This window comes from Nothoprocta perdicaria, unplaced genomic scaffold (assembly GCF_003342845.1).
Source record: "Nothoprocta perdicaria isolate Ctin4 unplaced genomic scaffold, notPer1 scaffold_222, whole genome shotgun sequence".
Taxonomy (NCBI): domain Eukaryota; kingdom Metazoa; phylum Chordata; class Aves; order Tinamiformes; family Tinamidae; genus Nothoprocta; species Nothoprocta perdicaria.
Genome location: NW_020455427.1, coordinates 412607 through 423227, shown reverse-complemented (window position 1 = coordinate 423227; position 10621 = coordinate 412607). Strand labels below are relative to the sequence as shown.

Here is a 10621-nt window from a genome sequence, read left to right as displayed (position 1 = left end):
AGGGTGCAGAGAGTGGTTGTCAATGGTGCGGAGTCCAGCTGGAGGCCTGTACTTAGTGGTGTCCCCCAGGGGTCAGTTCTCGGTCCGGTCCTGTTCAACTTATTCATTAACGACCTGGATGAAGGGCTGGAGTGCTCCCTCAGCAAGTTTGCCGACGATACCAAACTGGGAGGAATAGCTGATAGCCCTGAGGGCTGTGCTGCCATCCAGAGGGACCTGGACAGACTGGAGGACTGGGCGGTGAGAAACCTCATGAGGTTCAACAGGGGCAAGTGCAGGGTCCTGCACTTGGGGAGGAATAACCCTGGACACCAGTACAGATTAGGGGTGGACCTGCTGGAGAGCAGCCCCGCAGAGAGGGACCTGGGTGTCATGGTGGACGACAAGTTGACCATGAGGCAGCAGTGTGCCCTGGTGGCCAAGAAGGCCAACGGGATCCTGGGGTGCATTAAGAAAAGCGTCTCCAGCAGGTCGAGAGAGGTGATCGTCCCCCTCTACTCAGCCCTGGTGAGGCCACATCTGGAGTACTGCGTCCAGTTCTGGGCTCCCCAGGACAAGAGGGATGTGGAGCTGCTGGAGAGAGTCCAGCGCAGGGCTACCAGGATGATCAGAGGCCTGGAACATCTGCCCTATGAGCAAAGGCTGAGAGAGCTGGGTCTGTTCAGCCTGGAGAAGAGGAGGCTGAGGGGGGACCTGATCAGCGTGTATAAATACCTCAAGGGAGGCAGTGAGGAGGAGGGGGGCGGCCTCTTTTCAGTGGTGGACAGTGATAGGACTAGAGGAAACGGCCACAAACTGAAGCATCGGAAGTTCCACAGGAACTTAAGGAAGCATTTCTTCACTGTGAGGGCGACAGAGCACTGGAACAGGCTGCCCAGAGAGGTTGTGGAGTCTCCTTCTTTGGAGATCTTTAAAACCTGCCTGGATGCAGCCCTGTGCCACGTGCTCTAGGTGACCCTGCGTGAGCAGGGGGGTTGGACTCGATGACCTCTGAGGTCCCTTCCAACCTTGGGCATTCTATGATTCTAAGGTAATAGATCAGTTCAATAATTTCTGCAAGGTTATCTATCACCATTGAAAACTTGTTGTCAAGTAGAAAGAATGCAAGAAAAGTTTAAAAAAATAAGGAAAAAAAAAGAATATTTAAAAGCCAGGAAGAGTTGACAAGAATCTCTGCAGTACAGAACTGCTGTCTTAATCTCATCTCTAGCCAAAAGAAACACGCTTGTGATAGCTCAGTAATGCTCTGGAAACGTTTTTGGTTTTGTTTCACACAGGTTTTGTCTAATCAAGTCTTTAAGTCTTTTACATCACTCAAAAAATCATCCATAGGGACTCTCCTGAAGGCTACAGGAGCTAAGTGTAGGAATTAAAGTGAAACATCCAAGAAAAATTGTATTGAATCTTTGGAGGGAAAAAAAATCCTGAGAATTAAGTTTTTGCTTATGATGAAGAATTTAAAGTGTTGGAATTTTTCTAGTTTTGTTTACTTGCTCATGCACTAGGCAGACAAAACTAATAAATAAAATAATGCACTGCATAAGAGATTATTTTCAATGGTAATAAGAACTAAGGTTTAGGATTTGACAAACAGAGGCAGGGAAAGAAAAGGAATATAAAATGGGAAACCAAGAGCATTTGGATTTCAAATTGCAGAAGAAAAGGCAAGGACTCTGAAAAGTATATTCGCATGAGGTTATCACAGCAGATCTTAGACAGCAGAGTTCAGGTGCTCCTATTTAAGCTATTTCAGCACCTTTTACAAATACTTGTGCAGTTAGTCAGTTAAAGTGTGTTTATGGAGCTGGGCTGAGATGCCTGAGCAAAAATGCCACGTATGGGTGGTTTCAAGAAATCACACTATCCCAACACTGAGATGACCGAATTTGGCCTTGGCTGAAACTCATCTATACCGAAACACCTGCCATGAATCACAATTGCTTCTAAAGAGCAACCAAAAGCATTGAAAACTATAAACAGGATCAATGCAACCACAAAAATTAAAAACAAAACACGTATAAACCCCACATTTGTGCAGTGAATGAAATCAGGAAATATTCTAGGTGAAGCACGGCAGACGCCAGACTATTATGATGCAGCTCACTTTTTCCTTCAGCTAAGCGATTTCTTGACCATTATTTTCACAAACAGCAACATTTCCAAACACAACAAAAGAAAAGAGTGGAATATCTTAAGAAAATAGGTTCAATTCCAATAGGAGACATTAATTCAAAGCTTTAGAACACTTAAGAGCTGCCATCTTTATTTTCTCCTCCCAACTCTTTCTTTATTACCAAATTTGCCAAGGACACGCAGGCTTCTATCCCAGTTCAGGTGATGACACTTGATATATCCATACTCTGTGACCTGAGAATCTTGTTCAGCAAACTCCATCTATTTCATTCCATCTTGCAAATGAAAAAGACATTAGAAACATCTTATTAGGCAGAGGAATATCTAATACCTTCCTCAAATGAAAGCCAAGTAACGATGGTCTCAGCAAGCACATACTTGGCAGGAATTACTATATATACACACATATATATATGTATATGCACACATGTGTGAGTATAAATATATATGTGTTTTAATTAGTTTACAATTTCTTACAGTCATTGGTGTTCTTAATGCATCTCTGCTTGCAAACAATTCAGCAGCAGCTGAGAATGTTAAGCAACAGCTAATTATACTGCATTATGGTCCGCATCTTTGTTGTTTCCTTCAGTATTTCTAAGCCAGAATTTCCTGTAATGACTACACTGCAAAATTCCTAAGATGGAAATATTCAAATTAGCTACATCATTCTCTTAATTAAAATAAATAAATAAGCAAATAAACCAATCAATGTTTGATAACACTAATGGATTATCAGGAACTTGCCATGACAGGAAATACTTGGATTCATGTTCCATTTAGTGCAAAATATATCAAAAAATATTTTGTTCTCTTATGGGTAAATCTCAGTTTTCCTATCAACTGCACATTTCTTCCTTTACTCCTTAAGATTACATTCAAGACAGTTCTTTATCTTCATAACCTCACAGTGCTGAAACACGGTGCGGTCTTGAAAAACACCATAAGCAGAAATGTATGGCAAGCCAAGCAATTCCTGAGGAGCAAACACGAGACTGCCTGGACTGGCTCAGCTGCCTAGATATAGGGCACATCTGTTTTCACTCAGGAGGCCTTGGGACATCCACAAGGGCTCCGGACTCCGGGATTCCTTGTGCCCATCTGCTAGCGCCACGTAACTATCTCAGATACTGGGAGAGGCTCTAACTGAAGCGGACCGCTCTGTGCCAGAGCAAGCCCTGTGTGGGGCTCAGCACAGCCCGCTGTCCGTAATGCAGGAAGGAGAGGAAGATGGTTAAAGTGTAAGTCAAGACTGAAACAGGAACCAAGCCGGAACCAAGTCTGCCTGGCAAGCCCGTCAACCCACCCCTGGGACAGGGCAGGGGGAGGCAGCAGGGACGGCCCAACACCACAGACAATGATCTTATTATCACCAAAGTTTGGAGCCTCCTTCGGGAGCTGTGGTCATACCAAACTAAAGTATTTAGCTTAAACCATCAGCAACTAACATGCAAAGCAGGCAAAGCATTTCTAAGTTTAAAATTATGAATCAGGACTGTCATTTTTCAAGCCATGAATTTTACAACTTATTTGGATCAAGTGTTTGTACCTGTTTTCAGAGCGTGTAATTTTATTCAACTAATCAAGCATAATTTACTATTCCAAGTTCACAGCTGATCAGTGCACTGTTAAAAAGTATGTCAGGTCAAAATTTCTTTACTTTTTTTCTGTAACGCTGATTTGGACTCGGCAGATTTACATAAGGCAGGACAGCAGCACAAATCCTAATCTGATTTTTTTGACATGGAGAAAAATGAGGAGGAAACAGTAAAAAAAAAACCAAAAGAAAACAAACCCCACCAAACAACAACAAAATCCTGTCCAGGCTTCCCTGAGTTGACAAATACCACTTCTGCTGCATTCACTCATGCTGCAGCTAATTTTAATTTTCCCTAAAAACTGATGTTTTGTAAGTGGCTAATGCACCTGAATACGAGTCAAACCGGAGTATGATGAGTCACACAGCAACCCATGAGGCTACCACCACAAGCCGTTCCCTAGTATTTATTCAGTTTATAACTGTAACCCCTAGTTTCAGCGTCTTTACAGCTGTATGCACCTGTTGTGATATGTACGAGAGAAACAGTTAAGCTCTCCTAATTTATACGGAAAAGTCACGTGATTCCTTCCCATTATTATTAAAAGAGTAAACTGTAACTTAAGCATCCCCTCACACATTTGAGAACTGCGGTACTGCGCTGCCCAGGTATAATCCACCTTATCTACTAGAAGGTAAATACAGGGTGATGGCACAGTGCCTGCCAAACGTGCTGTTTTATACACAGTATATTTTACATACGCTACATCCATACAGGCAAAGGAGCATATGGGATCAACAGTATTTTAAACAGGCTTCCTATGCAGGTGGTCTGTGAGAAGGAGAAATCATTCTGATTAATGCTAATCCCAAAACAGTCCACTTGAATATTACCCTTCCTTGCACGAATTCCTTTTTGTGAACTCTGAGCTATAAAGTACACCGTGCTACTCCCAACATTTTAGAAAAGGGTGTCACCATCTTCTTGACACTGCTTGGGTAAACTCTGCTTGTCTTTGGAAAATGAGAGCTAGAATGAGGGCCTCCTCGGTGGTTCAGGGCTAACTGAAATACATTCCTGCCTCATCTTTCAGCCTTAAGCGAAAAAGCTGAAAGATGAGACCAGGAATCTCACGGCCAGGAATGAAACCATGTAATAGGAACGTTTCTGAGTCTTTCTGTGGCTCAACAAATATCAAATCCTGTAATCAAGTATCAAGTAGCTTTCAGTTGTCATGCTTTAGGCATACATCAAGGAAGAGACAGGATTTTTTAATCATACCATCATTCTAACTCCACTGAGTTAAGCATTAAACACTTCCAAGAGCAAACGAAGCTCTTAGTCACTTCTGCGCTGCACACGGGAGCACAGATTAAATGTTATGCTAAAACCAATGCAAGCTGGTGACACACCTCACGGCAGAGCGCACGGAGGAAATACCACCTCCAATCCCTAAAGCCAAGGAAAGCTGCTTTGGCATTTCTTGGAGCTTGCTGGACCTGCCACTCATGGCTAATTAACTAAAAAGCAGCATAATATTGTTATTAACATCCAGTTACAGAGGCAGCTCGGGTCCAATGATCACAGCTCAGGGTCTCTATACGGCCTTGTGTAATACAGTATTGGTGAAGCACAAACGTGCTCTGTTACAGCAGGAGAAAATCACAGTAATGCAAAAAGACATAAAGAACAGCCACTCTATAAGTATATACAGAGAGACTGAATAATATGTATGAAGAACCATACATGGTTCAACCCCAAGATGGCACAACCCCAAGAAATAATCAGAGGAAATAAACTAAATTTACTACTAAAATAAATAGCTTCCTTACAAATCAAATGAAAACTGAAATGACTTTTTAAACATCTTGGAATAGCAGGAAAAAAACTGTACAAACAAGAATGATTTTCACAAACTTGAATGTTTTAAAGATTAGGTCTTCACTCTCTTTTTAGAAATACCTTTTTTTTTTTTTTTTTTTGAAAATAACTATGGCTCCACTACAAGTTTTCAATTGAAAAAAACTTTTTTTTTTTTTTTATGTTTAACCAATTTTAATATTGTTTTTTAATCCATTCCCTTTAATTAAACTGCACATTGCAGAAGAAAAATACAGAAGGTTTTCTGAGTATTAATTATATTTCCCTCGAAGTCTCCTAGGTCATTAAAATACGATTAGCGCCAAAGGCACTTCTTAGATGAAATGAATAATATACATCAAATATACATATCCATTTAAAAAAAGTCTATACCTATTATCGTATTGGAATGCAGCTAATGAGCAAAACCCACCTCCGTTGGTTCAGTGACATGGACAAATAATTCCATTCCCAAAGCGGAGGAGCACAATGAGCAACACCCAGACTAGTAAGTGGCGAGTCTAGAGGGTCTGCAGGCTGGGCAGAAGCTCACTAGCATTCCAGCTGAGTATATTACCTCGAGTCTCTTTTTCCTTATTTATTTTTATCAGATTACTTTAAATTAGCTCTGTGTTGCAGCTTATTAAAAAAATTAATCTTGTTTCCATGGCAATAAATTTGTTTTACCTGCTTGCAATAACTGGATGCACTGAAACATCTGCAAAAACGGATTTCCATTTCAGTCGGGATGTGGGCAAGCACCAGATAAACCCGACCAGGAAGAAATGAAACGTGCAGCACGCTGCAGTACATGTTCAGTGCTGCTGAGCTCTCCCTCGGGGGGCTTTGCAGAGCGGATCGTGACCATTCTCCGTGCTCTGCTGGGGGAACAGGCGCACACACCAAGCCACGCACGCGCTGGTGTACAGAGACACCCGAGCACCGCTGCAGTCTGCAGTCCTGCCCGGTGGCTTAGCCAGGTCACGTGCAGTTCACATAAAGAGTAAGGACAAGTCCACCCGGCGATAGGTTCTGTCCAGTGTCCCGCGGCCAAGCACACTGCAGAGACTAAGCTGCGACTCGTAAAACACCCTGAATTCAATATGCACTTCATAGATGGGCAGCTTGGAGAAATGGAGGCTCAGGGCAATTTTATTGCTGTGTATAAATATCTGAAGGGAGGGTGTAAAAGAAAATGGAGCCAGGCGCTTCTTAGTGGAGTCCAGTGATGAGAAACAATGGGCACGACTGAAATTCAGAAATTCCACTTAATCATAAAAACACAGACACCACTATAAAAAAAAAAATCCAAAAAGCAAATAGCAAAACCCCCACAAAAAAAAACGCCAAAAAACTCCTCCATTTCTTTACAGTGAGGTATCCAACAGGGGTGGATACCAGTTGTGGTGTCTCCATCCTCAGAATCAAAATCTGACTGGACACAGATCTGAGGAATCTGAATGGACCTTCAGATCCTTAGATCTGGAAGGATCCTTAGAGGTCCTTCCAATTTCACCAACTCTGACAAAATTAATCTATCCATTTCACAGACACACAACTACTACTGCAAGCCATCAAATACTTCATTCTTTTTCCATCCGATTATGGCACAATTCTGGCTTGATATTTGTGTTCTGTCACAAAAAAAGGTATTAGAATAGGCATACAATTGAAGAGCTATTATTAAGCAATTCTGTGAGTGTTTTCTGTGGAAAATCAAGCAATTCACTCTGTTGAAGCACTTTTTTTAAAAAAGCAGTATTTTTAAGGATGCAGTCAAATAACATATACAAAGCAGAAATTAACAGTCAACACTATAATTCATCTCACACCTCTGCCATAGCTGTTTTGAGCAGCTACTGAGCTCAATGAAGATCATACCCACTCGCCAACCACTGTGTCACCCTGGGTTGAACCCCGCACACACATGCACAGCACCCACACACTGCAACACGACTTAAGTTTCCAGCAATTACAGCCCGCAACGGTGTGAGCAACAGCAACTACATACAGGTAATTAAGTCTTCAACAGAGGATCATTATAAGTTATTAGCTGCCTGCCTGCAAAGCACAGGTGGTTAGTGCAGGTGTCCTGCACTGCAGAAACCAAAACGCAAACAGATCAACTGATAAAGTGGATTCAGGCATATAAACAACCACACATATATATGCACGCAAAGGAATACATATATGCAGAAATATATACATTTTTTTTCAGGTTTAAAACATGACTATGAAATCCATCTGTGCAAAAGGCCTTTCAGAACTAGCAGGTTACAAATTATGAAAATGTATCTTAATAAAATTGAAATCATTCTAGCAGCTGCAGAGAGCATCCAGTTAAGGCGTGTGGTGTTAGTTATCCTTGGCACTGATAAAAAGAAGGAATGGTAAATGATAATAGTAATACAGGAGCTACAAGAACTATAAGAACTTGGAGTATAAAGTGTGGCTTTTTGTTGTTTTTTTTTTGGTCTGAGTAGTGTATTTTATTCCAAGAGCTAAACTCGACTGCTACACAAAAAAAGCCCATAATATCAAAACAAGGATGGCAATTAGTAATGAAAGATATTTTGATTATTTTGTTTTGTTTTGTTTCCCCTCCTGAGGGGAGGGAGATAGGGGAAAGGGTGATGGAATCATCCCCTACAACTTACTATAGAAATATGCAGTCTTATAATGCAAAAGTAGGAAAAAATCCTGCTTCTTCAAGCTTCAAGACCACTTGACAACAACATGGCACATCTTTTGGGGGCTTATGAAGCACACAAAGAAGATGAAAAAAAATCCAAATGCTCTAAGACAGTTATTTTGAGCCATGATCAGATACTAGTTTTGCCCTTCTCAATTCCATTTCAAATACCAAGTGTGAGAATGGTGCAAATGCAATATACTTGCACAGGGACTTGATGTCAGAGTAAGACAGAATGCAATGAGCCAGTGAAAGCTTTCTCAGTTGAACTTGGCTGGACCCTATAGGCTTTTGTACTGATGTTTCTAAATGTCATTAAAGCCTTGGCTAACGTAACAGCCAATCACTCCTGCTGGCTTCTCTTTCTGAGAAGGCCTGTAATTTGTCTTGACGTCAGCAGCATGAGAGAAGTCGATCCAATGTCTAGACCAGACTTCGTACAGTCATAGAGCAAAGAGAAAATAAGCGCCCCACTCTAAATAATTGGCAGGAAGCATTGGGAGTCAAATAAAAGGACTGTAGCATTACAAACTGGTACGAAGAAATTCTGTGTTTTGTAGAACTGATGTACCTGGCCACCTATTTCCCCTTGGTCCAGATTTCATTCTTGGACAGGAAACTCTAAAATGAAATGGCACAATGACTTAAGACAGTGCTAGAAGGAATAATAAAAAGATCTCCCATCAGGAGGTGCGAAAAGAATATGCAGAATTGACAAAGAAGTTTAAAATATAAACAATTGTGGCCAAAGCAGAACACATCACGAATCTGAAAAGGCAGAGACTACTGTTTGTGATTTTTAGAGGTATATTCAAAGTCTCATCTTACAGGTCAAGGCAGTAGGAGAATGAAAACATAGAAGATAATTTATTAGTGTTGAAAAATAACACTGAATTTGACTTTCTTTAATATGAATGTTACATAACAAACGATATTGCTTAAACAAGAAAAAAATGTCAAAAAGATAAATATAACATAGAATAGGATTTTTTAAAGAAATGCCTCAGAGTGGTGATCATCTCTAACAATGTCCATGGAAATAGCAGTTAGTTCAATAGTAAGTTAATGTATATATATTTATATATACACTTGAATTTTACATGTAACCTGTATTCTTTTAGCTTATGTTTAAACATCTTCAAAATATACATTTAAAATAAATACAAATAAAAACACTATAAGAACAGTTCAAAAGATGCATAATGGTGTTATTTGAGCACCGTGCTACTTAATAAGGAAGGGCTCTTGCAATAGATGGAGAAGAGAGCCGTCTGACAACCAGAATTTCCTCAAATGAAAATTAGAGTTATTCACATCATCAGAGTACACAAGTAAGTACACAATAATGTTTGCAAAAGAACTAATGAGAGTGCCCGCAGACTCTGATAGAGAGAGGAAGCCAATAACTACCCAAAAGTGTCACATACGTATTATTAAGCACAGCACAAAATCACTTTGACAGAACTTAAGAGGTTGAACGATACACTAAGAGCAGTGAGTTGCTGGTAACGACAGTGCTGCTCGCAGCAGACAATCGTCGTTAAGATGTGACTGCCAATGCACCTGCAAATGTTAAGTACTGCTCTCTCACAGAGACTGCTATAATGTCTTCTTTAAATAATCTTTAGCAGTCTGCACAGCAGGTCCTTCATTTAGTTCCCAGTCTCTGCTTCATCTTAACTTTCTATTGGTGCTTCCTCTGCGTGTTCTTCTACTTAAATGTGACTTCTTCTGGAAGCAGATATTAAAAAAAAGATTTTAATTAAATAAATAAATGTACAGTCTAAAGAGAGATGCAGTTCCTGTCGGCTTGCTCACGCAATAACCAAATCAGCTACCTGGCTCCCTCAGCTTTATTAAGCGGGCTGAAAGGAGTGAGCAAGGTGCGGATGGAGGGGAGCTGCTTCAAAGGACACTGCGCGACCCCCCCATGCGGGGCTCCGCTGCAGAGCACCCCTCCAATCCAGACCTCTGCTTCTGCATCTAAATTTTGCAAAGAAACTTTAGGGGAGACACGTATTGAGATACCTAATTTGCAGTTTTTCTGCAATGCACATATAAGCCCTACTGTCTACTGGGAGTTAGTAAGATTCATATTGGTAGCAAACACACACACACATACAGATTTAGCAGTCTGCCTGTGTGCATTACGCAGCACAATTAATGCCTTGCATACCTGTATGGCCTACACCTCTAAACCTAAAAGGGAAAAGGAAGTCCATTATTTTAGAAAATTTGATCCTGAAAGTCAACATCTAAAGCAGCAACCCTACAGAATTTTCACATATCTGCAGAACATTATATTATTAAAAATGTATTTCTATGTGCATTATAATTATTATGCATTTATACAACCTATTAACTTTGTATGATCCTTAAAAGAGATTGTAAAAGGAAA

The 10621-nt window shown here is 40.6% G+C and overlaps 1 long non-coding RNA gene across 1 annotated transcript in view; it reads right to left on the bottom strand.

Annotated features, from left to right (window-relative positions):
• Window positions 1-9064: 9064 nt before the first annotated feature.
• LOC112947177 overlaps window positions 9065-10621 on the bottom strand; it is a 36249-nt gene continuing 34692 nt past the window's right edge. The window contains exon 3 of the long non-coding RNA XR_003249358.1: window positions 9065-9954. This is a non-coding gene — a long non-coding RNA (uncharacterized LOC112947177). The remainder of the gene's footprint in view (window positions 9955-10621) is intronic.